This window comes from Hypanus sabinus, chromosome 4 (genome assembly GCF_030144855.1).
Source record: "Hypanus sabinus isolate sHypSab1 chromosome 4, sHypSab1.hap1, whole genome shotgun sequence".
NCBI classification, from domain to species: Eukaryota; Metazoa; Chordata; class Chondrichthyes; order Myliobatiformes; family Dasyatidae; genus Hypanus; species Hypanus sabinus.
In genome coordinates, this window is record NC_082709.1 from 54158603 (window position 1) to 54175404 (window position 16802).

The 16802-nt window shown below is 40.4% G+C and overlaps 1 protein-coding gene across 3 annotated transcripts in view; it reads left to right on the top strand.

Annotated features, from left to right (window-relative positions):
• Positions 1-637: 637 nt before the first annotated feature.
• Positions 638-16802, top strand: part of LOC132392769 (SH3 domain-binding protein 4-like) — a 174848-nt gene continuing 158683 nt past the window's right edge. For 2 of the 3 annotated variants that reach the window (XM_059967092.1, XM_059967095.1), the window contains exon 1: positions 645-776. The gene's annotated coding sequence lies outside the window, so the exon portion shown is untranslated. Of the gene's footprint in view, positions 777-3281; positions 3385-16802 lie in introns of all 3 variants that reach the window. The other variant, XM_059967094.1, reaches the window with a different exon arrangement.

Sequence of the window (16802 nt, forward strand, 5' to 3'; positions counted from 1 at the left end):
ATTAACTGAAGTGGAGTGGATATTTAAGTCATGTGCTAATCATGGTCAGCAGGGCAGAGGGACAAGATCAAGGCTCATAAGACAGACGGATTTGTGTCCAGAAGAGTTCGGATGCAATCTACAAGCTGCAGGAGGAACTCTGCTCGTCAAGCAGCATCTGTGGAGGCTGAGGGAATGTTAATGTCACATCTGGACTACCTGCAGTTTGGTTTCTCTGGTTTGTTGTCTTGCTGGTCACTGGGGTGGATAACTGGTCTTGATGCAAGATCTCCACCTGAAATCTCCTTTTGTCATCAAAGATGTTGTCTGACCAGCTATGTTTTTCCTGCAGTTGTTTTTTTGCTCCAGATTCCAGTATCTGCAGTCTCTTGTGGAATCTCTCTGAGTTCCTCCGGCAGCTTGTTTCCAGTAGGGTCTTCAGTCAGCATTTGTGTGCAATTTGCATAAATGGAATTTAATCCACTCTCCTTCTCCTTAAAGGGTGGGTTACTTCACAACCCCGATGGAGAGACGAGACAGGGCTACGGTTTGACACTGATAGATTTCAATCCGCAGATGTAACGCCAAAGTCTGCAGTTCACATCTCCACCGGAGGACGGCGCGCGCTCCAGCCGACGGAACTCGCCTCGGGACCGCGCACAGGCATTGCTCGTTGGGTTTGGTTCGGGAACGCCGCGGGTGGCGGGGGCGCGCTTTGTGGCCGCGCCGGGGAGCTGGTCATTGTGCGGAGAGGGAGCCGTCAGTTCGGTGCGCGCGTTCGGAGGCTCCGGTGCATTGTGAGTCTGTGGTCCCCGTTATGGCGGCGTCGGGTGGGACAGGAGTGGACGAGAGCGGGGCGGGCGGTGAAGAGGAGAGAGGGAAGGAGAAAAAGGGAGAAGGAAGGCGAAAGGAAAAGTGTGAGGTGGGAGGGAGGGAGAGTTGGAAGCGGAGAAGAAGGAGGGAGTGTGTGAAAGAGGTGAGAGGGAGAGAGAACAGAGGAGAGAGGAAAGGAAAGGGATTGAGGAGTGGAGAAGGGGAGGGCTGAAGTGAGGAGAAAGGAGAAAGAACAAGAGCAACGAATGTGTTAAGGGGGAAGGGAGGGTGTCGGATACAAGGAGGAAGAGAGGGGAGGGATGGAAGGAAAAGTGTGGGAGAGAGGGTGGGAAGGAGGAAGGATACTTAAAGGGGCTCCTTGTGAACCTTAGAGGGTAGCTTCCAGCATTAGCAACCACACAGGAGCTGAGATGCCTCTGGTGGAGTCTCTGTGGGATGAGGAGGTGGAGAGATACTACTAAAGAGGCAATTGAAGGATGGGGGGTTGGCAGGGAGCAGTGTGTTGTTTTGGGTTGCAGTGAGTTTGTACTTTCAGAAAGAGGTGTTGTGGTTCAGTTTGAGGGTTGGGGTTGATTTAAAAAAAAGAGAGCATGAAGAAGAAGAGTGGGGAATTGGGAATGGTTGGATTGAAGGAGTAGGGGAAAACGTGTGAAGGGAGTTTGAGAGATTGGTGTTCCAAGATGGAGTGAGAGAGGTTTGCTAGAGAATGAGAAAGGGCTGGAGATAAGTTTTTGGAATGAGATGGGTGGAGATATGAGAGAGCAAGGAAGATCTTGAGTGAGTGGGATTGGAAGATGGGGAGGAAGTAGGAAAGGGAAATTGGTCTAGGAGAGGATAGGACAGAAGTTGAGAGAAGGATTGGGTGACAGGGAAGGGAAGATTGGGAGGGATGGAGAAAGTGAGATGTTGTGGATCTGGACTCAGGAGAGAAGGTGGCATCTGCCTTGTAATGTGCTAGCCACTGATGATGTCATTAGGAGTGACCCCACCTTCTTTGCTCCAAAGAAGTATAGACACTCTCCTCAACAGTGGTCAGTGAAAATAGCAGGCACCATTAACAAGTCATGAGCCGTGGTTGCTAACCTTCACTGCCCCGGGCTGTATGATGGCATGCTGAACATTTTGTTTAATATCCATCTCTAATGTACATATACAGTCGTCCTTATCATCCAGTGTTTACACTTGCCTTCTTATTTGTTTAGAAAAGCTGTCATCAATTAATATCGATTTTTAGCATATTAATTTTATTTCACTAACATTGATACTGTAACAGGGATGTATGTATATATTTAATGCATGGCGTTTCAGCTGTCCTGAGTAAATTCTACAATTTAGTGGCTCACCAGCTTAATGTTCCAAATGAATTGTTTTTATAACAGAGAAGCACTGGAATATGATTTAAATCCGCTCTGCAGTTAGTTGTCATAAATCACTTTTGATGATCAGATGTGACTGTTATGTGCTGTACTGACACATTTATTCCTGGCCAGGCTGCTGTTCCAGTGTGCCTAATTGGCAGTTAACTGATAAATAATGGAGACTGACAGCGTACCTTGTACTTAAAGAAAGACCTGCCTGCTGCTGTATGCTGCGATTGCTAAACTTAATTTAATCTGAATTGTTATGCATAATTTGCATTGCTATGTTGCAACACTTTCAATCAGTTTTGAATGTTTAGTGTAGATCGGTCTCACTTCCCCTGTATTGACCCTCTGATTGCAAACTAAGTAAAAGCAACTGCTTATTCCACTTCAGTGCCCACCATAACTGAAACCCAGCTTGTTACAGTGTGGCCAGGTGCTACATGCCTTAAATATTCCCTCAACCTTCTCCAAGTTTACTAGTGTTGACGATATCAAAGCGGTGTTTGCAGACTTTTAATCTGCTACCTTGGTTGGCATTCTGAAATCTGCAGCATGTAATATGTTTGGTGTAAACCAATAGCTCTTGGATATAACATATAATTGGCTCTAATAAAAGCACAGTATAAATTTCCCATTGATCCAGTGTTCTTTGCCAGGCTTACCGGCTGTTAAAGTGAAGATGTGCCTCTTTGCTGTGACAACAGAAAGGAAGGATGCTTTTAATATGTGCCTATCAGTCCTACCTGATCTGAGCATTGGCTGTTGTCCATTCCATCACTAAAGCGTTAATTGGCATACCAATAGGTCACCACAGCTTGATTTCAGAAAATTTTTGGTCCCATTCAGCGAATGCTATCTTGGTGATATCGATCTGTTTGTGAAGTTTCATCATTAACTTTTGAGTGTTTGTGTATTTATAGTTCTAGTTTAGACTCTGCAATAATTAATTCCCAGGAATCCTTTTTCTAAAAAACTCTGCAATTCAGATTTTAAAATGAATGCAAAAGCCGGAATCTTTCAGTAATGATTGAAGAAACCAAAATAGGGCAGTGAACATTTTGGAATCTGGAAGGTTTGTTGAGGTGTTTTCTTCTTGTTTTGCAGAAATTGCTCTATTTTCTCTGGCTTAGTTCCATGAGTGTGCTTTTGAATGTTTTGGCAAAGAATTTTAGCCAAGGGAGCACCTCAGATGTACCTGAAGTGCCAGGTAAAATAAGCTTGCCACTTTTAAGTGGAAGTCTTGTCATTATGCCTTTTCCAGTTAAAAATAACTATTTCTTCAGGATAAATATTTTGCTTGGTTTTCCTCCACATTCCCTAACTACCTCACCGGCACCTGACTTAAAGAAGCGAATAAGTAAAAGAGCAAAGATAGTTGGTCTCAATTTCATCTTCAGTCATTTGCAGAACTTTTCCGAATGGTCATACTCCCACAATGGTTGAAATCACTTCTGAGAGAGTTTTAATTTCCAAGTACAATTGGATGCAGGAATATGGACCATTTAGTAACCAGAGTCTGTTCACTGTTCAATAAAATTCATGCTGGCTCTGACTTACTATAATTTCATGTGAAATTGTTACCCTTAAACTTGTGCACCTTTGATTGTTAAAAATTTTGTCACCCTCATTTAAAATTGTAGCTGGACATACATTTCTACTGTGGGAAAAAAATCGTGATAAGAGTTTTGAATAAATAACAAAAGATTAAAATTCACTTGTTCTATGGTGAGCCATCATGATGCTAGGAAGTTAATATAACAATCAACACCTAAAATATCCCTCCCTGTAAATGTCATGGTTTGCATGTAGTACTGTATGCCCTCTTCATTCCAGTGCATCTAGATTCTAATGTTTACACCATACCTACTGCTAAACTCCCCAGCCAATGCAACTTCTCCTCCTGTTAAATCTGAATAGTTGCTCTTAGTGTCTTGAAAATGTGGATCAAAGAATTTCTTGAACAGCCAAGTTCAAGTAACTATGGCCTCAGTTTATATTTTTTTAGATTTTGTAATTTAACCATTAGCATTAAGAATATTTTTAATTTACTTATGTTCAGTGCATTTATTTCCCTTTGACGAGGAGGTGGGGTGAGCCATGTCCTTGCACCATTGTTGTCTTTCTGGTTACAGTGTCCTCCAGAGCACTAAATTCCAGAATTTATACCCAACAGTGATGAAGGACTGGTTAAAATTCCCAAACAGGGTGGTGGGTGATGTGGAAGTGAAGCTATCTGTTGTTGCACTCCCTTGTTCCTCCGAGGTGCTGGAGCCCAGGGTTTATGAGGCCTTGTGGGAGTAGTAGTTTGGGTGGGTAATGTGTCGTACACTGTGTTGTTGCAGCCACTGTGTGATGGAAGTGTTGGAAATGTATGTTTAGGATAGTGGATGAGGTAGCAGTGCAGGACTATTGTTTTTCCAGTTCATCTACTTTAAAACAGAGAAACGGAATTATCAACAGCCATGAAAAAGACCTGACCAGGGCTTGGAATAAACAACAAAGTATCAAAATTCCCTATTTTTGTTTTGAACATTTTGCAGTTGAGAAATTAATAGAATAGCTGATGCTTTATGTATCCTTTCCAGTCTCCTTACCCCATTGCCTTTATCAAAATGACCACTTCAGGCATCAATGCACTGATGATCCCGTAGTCTTTGGTCCTCTCCTATCAGATTCCTCCTTCAGCCCTTTTTCTCTGCCATCTATCACATCTGGGCTTCTCACATCTTTCCCTTTCCCCCCTCCCCGCTCTCCTGCCTTACCCCTCACCTGGACTACCAGCTTGTGCTCTTCCCTCTCCCGTACCCTTTTATTCTGACTTCCGTCCTGTTCCCTTCCAGTCCTGAAGTGGTGTCTTGACCGGAAATGCCCTCTTTATTTCCTTCCACAGATCCTCCAGCATCTTTGGTGTGTTACCAGACCTTATCTGAGGTGCATATTCTAGTAAAGTGCATTGCAGACTCTGCGAGTGTATGAAATAGACATTATGTGTGTGAGAAATAGACAAGGCATTTAACTGAAAAAGACAGAGAGACAGATTCTGTGTTTGCAAGTGAGCGAGAAAGACAAAAGAAATTGTGTGAACAAATAAAGGATATAAAATGTTGCACACCTGCTCTGTGCTCATGCACGTGGTTTCTGTACACTGCTTTTGTTTATTTACACAACTGAAGTGCTCTGAGAGCTCTTTTACTCAGCAATCCTGGGCTATTTGGAGCCTGGAGCAGCATTATTAATGGTGAATAAGGCAGGAAGGATGGAAAAAAAGTCGCTGGAATGCTGTCTAGACTGGAAGTTTTCAGCAGAGACTGGATACGCCAGTGTTTGCCCTGGAGTGAAGGCAGCTAAGTCACATAGATAGGGTAATAAGTGGTGTTTTCCCAGGAGTGGGAGCTTTCAAGCTAGATGACATTTATTTAAGGTGAAGGGGGGGAAGAGGGTGGTGGGTCTTTAGGTACGTGGAAAGAAAAGGTTGTTCCCGTTCAACATGTCAGTCTATGGTCCACAGCAGTCTTCCTGCTGTTATCCCTCCACACAACAGATGTTCCCACAGCCAATGAACTCATTTTCATGGACTCTTCATCTAATGTTCTCGATATGTATTATTTATTTATTATTCTTTTTGTATTTGCAGTTTGTTGTCTTTGTGCTCTGGTTTAATGCCCTAGTTGGGGTGGTCTTTCACTGATTCTGTTAAGGTTATTATTCTATCGATTTCTTGAGTAAGTCCACAAGAAAATGAATCTCAGGATTGTATGTGGTGACATATTTGGACTTTGATAATAACATTTACTTTGAACTTTGAATTTTGAACAAATTAAGAAAGCTTCTCTAACTTAGTTGTCAAAAAGCTTGGCTTTTATTGGAGATGTACTTGTTAAGCTAAGTGACAAATGCTCCACCAGATTCGTGACTTGTACCATGTCAGTGGTGGAGGGAAGGGCTTTGGAGACGAGTCACTCACTGCAGGATACTAGTCTCTGAGCTGCTTTTGTGGCCACAGGCTTACATGATGAGTCAAATTGACCCTCGGCTCTTTATAAAGATCAGTTTTATTTGTCACATATACTTAAAAATATACAGTGAAATGTGCAGGTTGTGTCAAATCAAATCAGCATGGATAGTGCTGGGCAGCCTCAAGTGTCCCCAAGCTTGAGGGACCCCATGATGTTGACAGTGGGAAATCAAATGGTGTAATGCTATTGAATGACAAGCATTGGGTTATCCAGTGATGCACTACTATTGATTTCAAAATATATGTGAATAGGATCTCTCCTATTGAAGGTTGACATTTCCTGGGTCGTTTGTGGTCGTTTTTGATCTGGACATCAGGAGGCTGAGAGATGATCTAGTAGAAGCATCAATAAGGTGGGTGGTCACTGTCTTTTTCTTAGGGAAGACTAATTTACTTAATCAATCTTTCTACATGGATGTATGGGCTGCTTCGTTGTTGAGACTGGGAATGGAATTGAATATCATGTAGTTACAAGTGCATGTTATCACCTCTGACCTTTGGATGGAGGGAAGCTCATCGATGAAGCAGTTGAAGATGGTTCTAGAACAATGCCCTGAAGAATTCCTGCACTTGTAGTGATAATCTTATTCAGGCACAGGTATCATTCTGTAAGTCAGTGAAGCTTTGTTTTCAAGCCCACTTATCCTTGAGATATCACAAATTCAGACTGGTTTAATTTAACCAGGATTTTGCATATCTGTCCTATGATTTCTGCCCCCTTGGTTGGGCAATGTTGGTTTTGTAATATTTGTACTGTTGTTTGTAATGAGTAGTTCTATTTACTTAACTATAGAAAGGTTGACATGTAGAAAGTTTGGTAGGGGGCAGAAAAGCTTTACAAGGCTGCTTCTGGGTCTTGAGTTATAAGCAAAGATGCACTGGTACTTTTTGATCTGGACATCAGGAGGCTGAGAGATGATCTAGTAGAAGCATCAATAAGGTGGGTGGTCACTGTCTTTTTCTTAGGGAAGACTAATTTTCTTGAGACATCTAAAACTAGAGAACAAGATTGAGGGTGAGAAGGCAAAGATGTAAAAAAAGACCTGAATTGCCTCCCGGAGGAAGCTGTACGTTACTGTGTTTCAAAGGCCTTTCGGCAGCGACATGGATATAGAAGGTTTAAAGGGATAGGGAACAAATGCAGGAATGTGGAACTAGATGGAATAGACATCTTGATCAAGATGGATAAGTTAGGCCTCAGGGTTTGTTTTCATTCTTTATGAATCTGTGATCTGTAAAATTAGTGTTTTGATTATTTTCTGTAGCTGTCTGTGATATTTGAACAATCCATAAGCCTCCTCGAACCTTCAGCTTTTCCGTATGTATTATCATTTAGAATTTTTTTGGTGCAATAAAATCTCTTGCTTTTATTTAGGTCATAGTATTTCCCCTTAGTAAATTACTATCTGTTTCTTTCCTGTTATATTTGACAATATTTAGAAGGGAAATAACCATAAATCTAACTGTATAACCTGCCTCTGGTTAAAACCAATGCTTAAAAAGTTGACAGAGGAAAGTTGCTGTGCCTGCTGTCAGCCCTAAGTCACCTTGTTGGCTAGGGAGGATTATAGTGATTGGGAAACTCTGTCGAAGAGGCCTTGGTTAGCATTCTCTAGTGGGTAGAACTAAAATATGTGATGACAGTTGTAGTTGGCAGTAGTAACCCATGATAATCTTATTAACAGGGTCTGGATGCTTGAAATATTTTCAGAGGCAGTCCCACTTAATATTTGTCTTGCATTATTTTAAATACTTTTGACTTAGATTCAGATTTGTTTATCTCATGTACAGTACTGTGCGCACACGTACACACACACACACACACATTTGTGAGCCCTGTAGAATTTTCTCCATTTCTACACATATGACCTAAAATGTGATCAGATCTTTGCATGACCTAAAACTAGATAAAGAGAACCCAATTGAATAAATAACACAAAAAATTATACTTGTTCACTTATTGTGAAAAATGATCCAATAGTGCATGTATTTGTTGTAAAAAGTATGTGAACCTTTGCTTTCAGCAACTAGTATGACCCACTTATACAGTGATAACATCAACCAAACATTTCTGGTAACGGCTGATCAGTCCTGCACATCAGCTTGGAGGAGTTTTAGGCTGTTCCTAATTACAAAAATGCTTCACTTTTGGGATGTTGTCCCAGGAGCATTGTAGAACTTCCAAGATGTCTTTTGCAAACTTGAGATGTGCAGCAATGATTTGTGTTTTGGAGAGCAGTGGTTTCTTCTGTGGTATCCTTTCCATGAAGACCATTCTTGTTCAGTGTTTTTCTTATAGTGGACACAAGAATAGGGACTTCAGCAAGTTCTGGAGATTTTTGCAGGTCTTTTGCTATTACATAGAACAGAGAAAATCTACAGCATATTACAGGTCTTTTGGCCCACAATGTTGTGCCAACCATGTATCTACTCTAGAAGCTGCCTAGAATTTCCCTACTCCAGAGCCCTCTATTTTTCTAGGCTCCATGTACCTAAGAGTCTCTTACAAGACCCTATTATATCTGCCTCTACCACCTTCGCTAGCAGTGCATTCCATGCACTCACCACTCTCTGTGTGAAAAACTTAACTCTGACATCCCCCTTGAACTTACTTCCAAACACCTTAAAACTATGGCTCCTCATGTTAGCCATTTCAGCCCTGGGACAAAGCCTTTGGCTATCCACATGATCATCTATACACTTCTATCAGGTCACCTCTTGTCCTCCATCGCTCCAAAGAGAAAAGGCCAGTATCTATTCTCATAAGGCATGCTCTCCAAACCAGACAACATCCTTGTAAATCATCCTTGTTACCCTGGATTCTTTTTCATCTCCTTCAGCATTGCATATTGTGCTCTTCTTGTGATCTTTGCAGGATCCCACTCCTAGGGAGAAAGCAACAGTACTGAATTTTTGTCTATTTGTAGACAATCACTCTTACTGTGGACTGATGAAGACTTAGGACTTTAGAAATACTTTTGAAGCCTTTTCCAACTTCATGCATCTCTACATTTCTTCTAAGGTCCTCTTAAAGTTGTTTTGATTGAGGCACGGTGCACGTACACAGATCTTGAGAAGAGCAGGCTCTGTCAGTAATCTGACATCTTGTGTCTTTTTTACAGAACAGGGCATGTCTTCAATCTCATCTCATCGGTTGGAACACCTGACTCTAAATAGCTTTTGTAGGAGGTATTACCCCAGAGGTTCACATACTTTTTCCAACATATACATGTAATTTTGGGTCATTTTTCTCAATAAATAAAAGAACATGTATGATGTTTTTGTGTTTATTTAATTGGGTTCCCTTCATCTAGTTTTAGGATGTGCATGAAGATCTGATCACACTTTGTCATATTTATGCAGAAACAGAGAAAATTTTACACAGTTTGCAAACTTTCTGGCACCACTATAACTAGGATGCCTAAGACTATTGTACAGTACTATAGTAACTATGTACTGCACAGTACTGCTACCATGGGGAGAAAACATCATGACAAGTGAATGATGGTAAACCTGATTCTGATATCGGTCTCTATTGCGTGCTTTTCTCTGTTTATTTCATGCTATTTTATTGCTATTTATTTATATTTGCATTTGCACAGTTTGTTGTTCATTGATTCTGTTTGCAGTTACTGTTCTGCCTGTCTGCGTGGCTCAATCGAAATAGATTTGCATTACTGAAATGCCTGTCTGCGTGGCTCAATCGAAATAGATTTGCATTTCTTGAGGAAATATTGGGCTTGCTATTTCTGTTCAAACAATTATCACCTCTCCTTCCCTCCTTTCCCTTCTACCACCATGGACACCTCAATTGTTTTTGCTGTGATGTTCTTTTGTAGGCAGCCAATTTTATCAAGGGGTGGTCAATCAGTATTACGTGTGTGTGTGTGCTTTTATATACAATGACATGCAGAAGTTTGGGCACCTCTGGTCAAAATTTCTGTTACTGTGAATAGTTAAGTGAGTAGAAGATAAACTGATCTCTAAAAGTCATAAAGTTAAAGATGAAATATTCTTTTTAATGTTTTAAGCAAGATTAATGTATTTTTGTTTTGTACAATTTTAGAGTGGAAAAAAGGAAAGGAGCACCATGCAAAAGTTTGGGCACCCCAAGACATTTAAGCTCTCAGATAACTTTTACCAAGGTCTCAAATGTTAATTAGCTTGTTAGGGCAATGGCTTGTTCACAATCATCATTAGGAAAGGCCAGGTGATGCAAATTTCAAAGCTTTATAAATGCCCTGACTCCTCAAACCTTGTCCCAACAATCAGCAGCTGCCTAGCACCCTGAAAATAAAAATAAATGATACCCACAAATCAGGAGAAGGCTATAAGAAGATAGCAAAACTTTTTCAGGTAGCCATTTCCTCAGTTTGTAATGTAATTAAGAAATGGTAGTTAACAGGAATAGTGGAGGTCAATTTGAGGTCTGGAAGACCAAGAAAACATTCCGAGAGAACTGCTCGTAGGATTGCTAGAAAGGCAAATCAGAACCCCCGTTTGACTGCAAAAAACCTTCAGGAAGATTTAGCAAACTCTGGTGTGGTGGTGCACTGTTCTACTGTGCAGCGACACCTACACAAATATGACCTTCATGAAAGAGTCATCAGAAGAAAACCTTTCCTGCGTCCTCACCACAAAATTCAACATCAGACATTTGCAAAGGAACATCTAAACAAGCCTGATGCATTTTGGAAACAAGTCCAGTGGACTAATGAAGTTAAAATAGAACTTTTCGGCCGCAATGAACAAAGGTATGTTTGGAGGAAAAAAATGGTGCAGAATTTCATGAAAAGAACACCTCTCCAACTGTTAAGCACGAGGGTGGATCAATCGTGCTTTAGCCTGGTGTTGCAGCCAATGGCACGGGGAATATTTCACTGGTAGAGGGAAGAATGAATTCAATTAAATACCAGCAAATTCTGGAAGCAATCATCACACTGTCTGTAAAAAAAGCTGAAGATGAAAAGAGGATGGCTTCTACAACAGGATAATGATCCTAAACACACCTCAAAACCCACAATGGACTCCCTCAAGAGGTGCAAGCTGAAGGTTTTGCCATGGCCCTCACAGTCCCCTGACCTAAATATCATTGAAAATCTGTGGATTGACCTCAAAAGAGCAAGACGGCCCAAGAATCTCACAGAACTAGAAGCCTTTTGCAAGGAAGAATGGGTGAAAATCCCCCAAACAAGAATTGAAAGACTCTTAGCTGGCTACAGAAGGTGTTTACAAGCTGTGATACTTGCCAAAAGGGGTGTTACTAAGTACTGACCATGCATGGTGCTCAAACTTTTGCTTCAGGCCCTTTTCCTTTTTTGTTGTTTTGAAACTATAAAAGATGGAAATAAAAAAGTAATCTGCTTAAGATATTAATGGAATGTGTCATCTTTAACGATGCCTTTTGGAAATCAAGTCATCTTTTACTCGCTTAGCTATTCACAGTAACAGAAATTTTGACCGGGGTGCCCAAACTTTTGTATGCCACTGTATGTGTGCGCATGTGATAAATCTGCAGAACAATGAAAAGGTCTCTGGTCTTCATAGACCTCCCTGCCAGTACACCCAACCTTATTTGCCCAACACAAAAATTAGTGTCCCAGCATCTTTTGCTCCTCAATTTGAGTGGAAGTAAATCATCTTCAGTGCTGAAGAACTGCTTAAGGAAGCAACAAAGGGATCTCTGCTGATGTTTATCTTATCCTTTTTTTAAGAGTGCTGTTCTTGACAAGACCAAGACTTTATATTCTGCAAATCTTGACTACAATTTGAGCTCTGCACAAATATTTCATGCATTGTCATGAGATGCACATTAAAGCCCATTTTCTCCAAAATGCAATGCTGGCTTAGGTAGTAGTGGACAAGTACTGCAAGTGTATCCAAGGCAGGTTGGTTGTCTAGAAATGGGAGAACCCTTGAACCAGAGAACATATGTTTACACATTGTTCACACATGACCTCTGGTTTTGTGGTAACCCACACTCTGTCATTTCTGGTCAGGTCCTTACATTGTTACTTTCTGGCCAATCTAATTTAAAGAATGAAACACTTATTTCTTAGATATGAAAATCAGGTTGGAATCCTTTTGATAATTATGATCAGTTGATAAGAATATTTCAATAAAACATATATTTGGACTAAACTTCAAAATGCTGATATGACAAGTAGGACTGATAATAACATACTGCAAACATTTCAGGATCTATTAGCTGATTGTAATTCCATTGTGATGCAACAATAAATTGGTACAGTCTGCATGGTCCTGTTAAATACATTGATTTTAGATAAGAATTAATTAAGATGTCTTGGTTACCACATCAGCTTAATCTAATCAAAGGGATCTAATCAAAGATCCCTTTGATTAGATGTCTGGATCTAATCAAAGATCCAGACATCTTTGTGAATTGCCATAACACGGACATTATAGATATCCAGAGGGACAGTGTTTATTTTTTGACAATAATTCCCTTAGGTTTTTTTATTTGCTCATAGTTAGTGAACGCCAGTGGCAGGAATGCAACTTGACGTCTTTTCCTAATTTCTCCTGAGGAGACAGTTATAAGTCCACCACATTAGTGGATCATGTATCACATGTAGGCCAGATTGGGTAGGAAGAGAAACTTCCCTTCCTAAACAATATTAGTGACACACATTGTTATGTTTTACAACAGTCCAAAAGTTTCTGTTGCAAAGACAACATTTTTGTTTAAATTTCAGATTTCTTTCTTCACTTTACATGCAAATAGATTCCTCTGTATCTGACTGGACTTGGGTCTGCCGCTAACTAGAGCACAGAATGGTAAAGCATAGGATCTGGCCTTTTTGACCCACAATATCTGTGTTAAATGTGATGCCAAATTAGGCAAATTCTCTTCTGTCTGCATGTGTTCCATATCCCTCCAGACCCTGCTTGCTCATGTGTCTAACAGCCTCTTAAATATTACCTTCCCAGCAGCCTATTCCAGGCACCTATTACTCTGTTTTTAATTTTTCCTCTTCTTACCTCAAATACATGTCCTCTAGCACCTGACATTTCAACTCTAAAGAATCCAGAACTCTGATCTGCTCAGCCAGACCAGTTTACGCAACCATTAGATTATTCTGTGATGTTAATGGTATATTTTGTAGAATCAGCATGAATTGGCATCTTTAAGAGAAAAATTTGGGAAGTGAGAGTTAGTGAATTTGCTGATTTGTGATGATGAACCTGTTTTATTGAACACTTTTACTACACAATGGCAAAGAAAAAATTCCCCTAATAATGCAGCCTTTTATACTTGTTTTGCTGCATTAAATTAATCCAAGTGCAGTGAACACATTTGATGCCAGTAGTTTCAGATTTATATTTATCTTGGAGAGTTAATAGGTTTAATTTCATCACTTCCATGTCGAAAGCTTGAAATTCTGGCCAGTTGAGTGAGATTATCTGATCTGCTCTCTCTATTCCTTCATTCACTTCTATTCTGTACCTAATTATAACATCATAACATGGAGTAGCTTTTTGAAAAATGGTGTTCCCCGTGCTGGATCCTGAGAGCAGATGTGGAACTCTATGATATCATTAGGCCTGTTTCCATGCTTTTTTACTCTTGACTCTATGACACCTGGTTTGCAATGGTCAGTCACCTCTAGAATTAACCAAGCCACAAGAAGAGAGTAATGCATTAAAAGAAAAGAATTGTACAACATTGGAAAAAGGTACAAAATATTGGGAAAAATTGCAACCTGTGAGCTTCAAAGCTCTGGTTCAGTCTTAAAGTTCAATGGATATTTTCAAGCCCCTTCCTTTGTTCCTTCTGTTTTGGACGTATGCTAACCAGTCCAAGATATATCTGAGCTCGTTGTTGAATCTTGTGTCTTTGAAAAGAAAGGCAGGTGGCTTTTTCTAAATATAAACCCCTTAGCCAGCTGTTTCTGTGGCAGATGGTAATAGAGTTAAACTTTTCAATGAATGTGTTATATGAAGAAGCTTGCGTTTCTATTGCATCTTTCATGACCTGAGGATATCCTTTGCAGCTGCAATACCAACTTAGTTCCAGTGAGCCTTAGGTAATTCTTTGCAGTCTCAGAGTCAGTGGAATACTTTTGGAATGTAATCACTTGTTAAATCATACACAGAACGATTTTCCTGCAGTGGGTCAAGTGACAATCATCAGATAATCTGTTCTGGTGACATTATTTGAGTGGTAAATGCTTGCCAAGATATTAGGCAATAATTACGCTGCATTTCAAGATAGTGCAGTTTAAATCCATCCAGGAGAGCACTGGGTTTAACATTTCTTTTGCACCACTGCTTCCTGAACTGTACAGGCAGCAGTGCACTGGAGTGCCTGCATTTTTTTTGTGTAAGATTCAGGAATGGAGCATGAGCTCATATTACCTCACTCAGGCACAAATAAACCTGGCTAAAGCAGGAAATGGTTTTTGTGTACTGTTGAGACTGCCTTGCTATAACTTAAGAATGTGATGCAGAACAGTTATTTAAAATAGATGAATAAGGTATTTATTTAATATCTTACTGCCCATAAATGTAGTTTTGTGGGGGTAGCAAATTGCTAGTTTACAAGCTTGATACTCTGACTGATATAGCAGTTTCGTCCAAATCCCCATCACTGTTTTCTTGTTTTAAAGGGACTTGTTAAACTGTGTAGAATCGGACATTTTGTCTGTGGGATGGAGGGTGTGCGGAAGAGAGGGGCCACTCCAAGATACAGTACTGTGATCAAATGGCTGGCAAACAGACTGCATTGGAAATAACTGAGCCTTTCCAAAATGACATGTGCAGATCAGATGTTTTGTTTTACAACTCTGCTTCCTGTTTAGATCACCATTGGCTTACACTGAATCAATCAGTCCTTGGCCAACGGGTTTTGTCAGTTATTCAGCAGAGTACTGGAAGCTCATTTTCAAAGTGCTATCCCAGTGTTAACCTTTCATTGGTGAAATCAAATGTACACAATGATGACACTTGCTGTGAAGGCCATGCAGGAAATGACTGATTTGGTTTCCATAGCCTGAAATGTTCTTATACTGCTGATGTTTCCACTTCAGTTGTATCATTATGTTCCCTAAAAACAGTTGTTAGACAAAAAAAGTGTTAAGACTTTTACATAATTCATTGTAGAGGATGTGCTGAGAGCAATCCCAGGGCACTAATTTAAAATGCACTTTTGAAAGTAATTAATTTTAAATCCTTCTTTTCGCATGTTTGGAAGAAAAGGAGGGGAGAGAAGACCATACCACTGATATGCTTGATACAATACTTGAGTGCAAAATTCACATTGATTCACAATTAACTGAGATAAATAAAATCCAGTTTAGGTTGCTTCAGTGTGGGTTCAAGGTATTTTGTGCCCGATTTCTGTGAGCTATTTAGAAAGTAATTATTTAAATAGTGAACTTTTGAAGGGCAGGGTGGAAAGGTTTCAGAGCTACTCACCAGCAACATGTTTTCTACTATCAGTCTGAATAATGAGCATTTCCACATATCAAGGAATTCCAGGGATGTTGGGTTAGAATAAGGAAGTCCGGTAGTTCTGTTTATTATCAGAGATTGTATACAATACACAACCTAAAATTCTTACTCTCTTCAAAACAGAAAAAAAGAACCCTAAAGACTGAATGACAGACAAAATATGTAAGAACCCCAAAGATCACTATCCCCAAGCAGCAGCAACCACCACCCACCAAGCCAGCAACAGGAAAGCCCCCACAGACAGACCATAGTCCACAGAACATCAAGAATTAACTGTTCACTCCAGTGTTCTCCATATCCCACAGGCTCTGTCTTTCTCACTAACAAGAGAGAGGCAGATATCACTCCTTCCACAGCCAGAGGGGAGACAACAGTTAATACTTCGTGTTACAGTCAGTCAGAAATGTTGCTTTTCTATTTTGAGTTCCCCAACTTGGTTATTGAGTGCAGAGCCCTCCAATAGCCACTCTTACCGTCTTCGAAGTTCCAGCTCCCGCTACGCTTCAGTGCGTGACACTGGTGAGAGTTTGTGCCGTACAGGCCCTGAAGTCACCTGATGGCAGGCTGAACCTGGATGTTCCAAAACGCAGCCGCTCGGCGAGCTCCAAGAATCTGCCATTGTGCAGAATGCAGTTTTTAAGTGTCACTGCAGATCAAGATCCCTTTAGGATCCCAACCACCCTGAAAAGGAAAATATAGACATTATAATAGGAAGAATTTAACTGCTTCACTGATGAGCTGGGTGAAGTTGCTTGCTGGCGCCGTCTTTAGCTCTGCCCACAAAGTGGTGCTGAGCTAAGAGGTGAATTATCTTATTGAAACTTGAGAGTCAAACAGCCTACTCCTGCTTTTGTTCTTATTTTGGTCTATGTTCTGTTGTGGTAGTTGAGCTGAAATGCTGAATGACATCTGCACTTGCATTCACCAGTGTGGTGTAATTGAACTTTTTATATCTGATTGTGGAAATGGGTTTCCACTCACATCCATGCAGATTGGTTTGTCGATGGCATTCTTTGCCCCTGCCTGAAATCATAAAATGTAATGTAATCCTCATTTTTTTAAAAATCTAGAAAATGCACTCATTGATTGACCCACCAGTGAAGAACCCTGTCACTGGTAATATTAAATGTTGAATA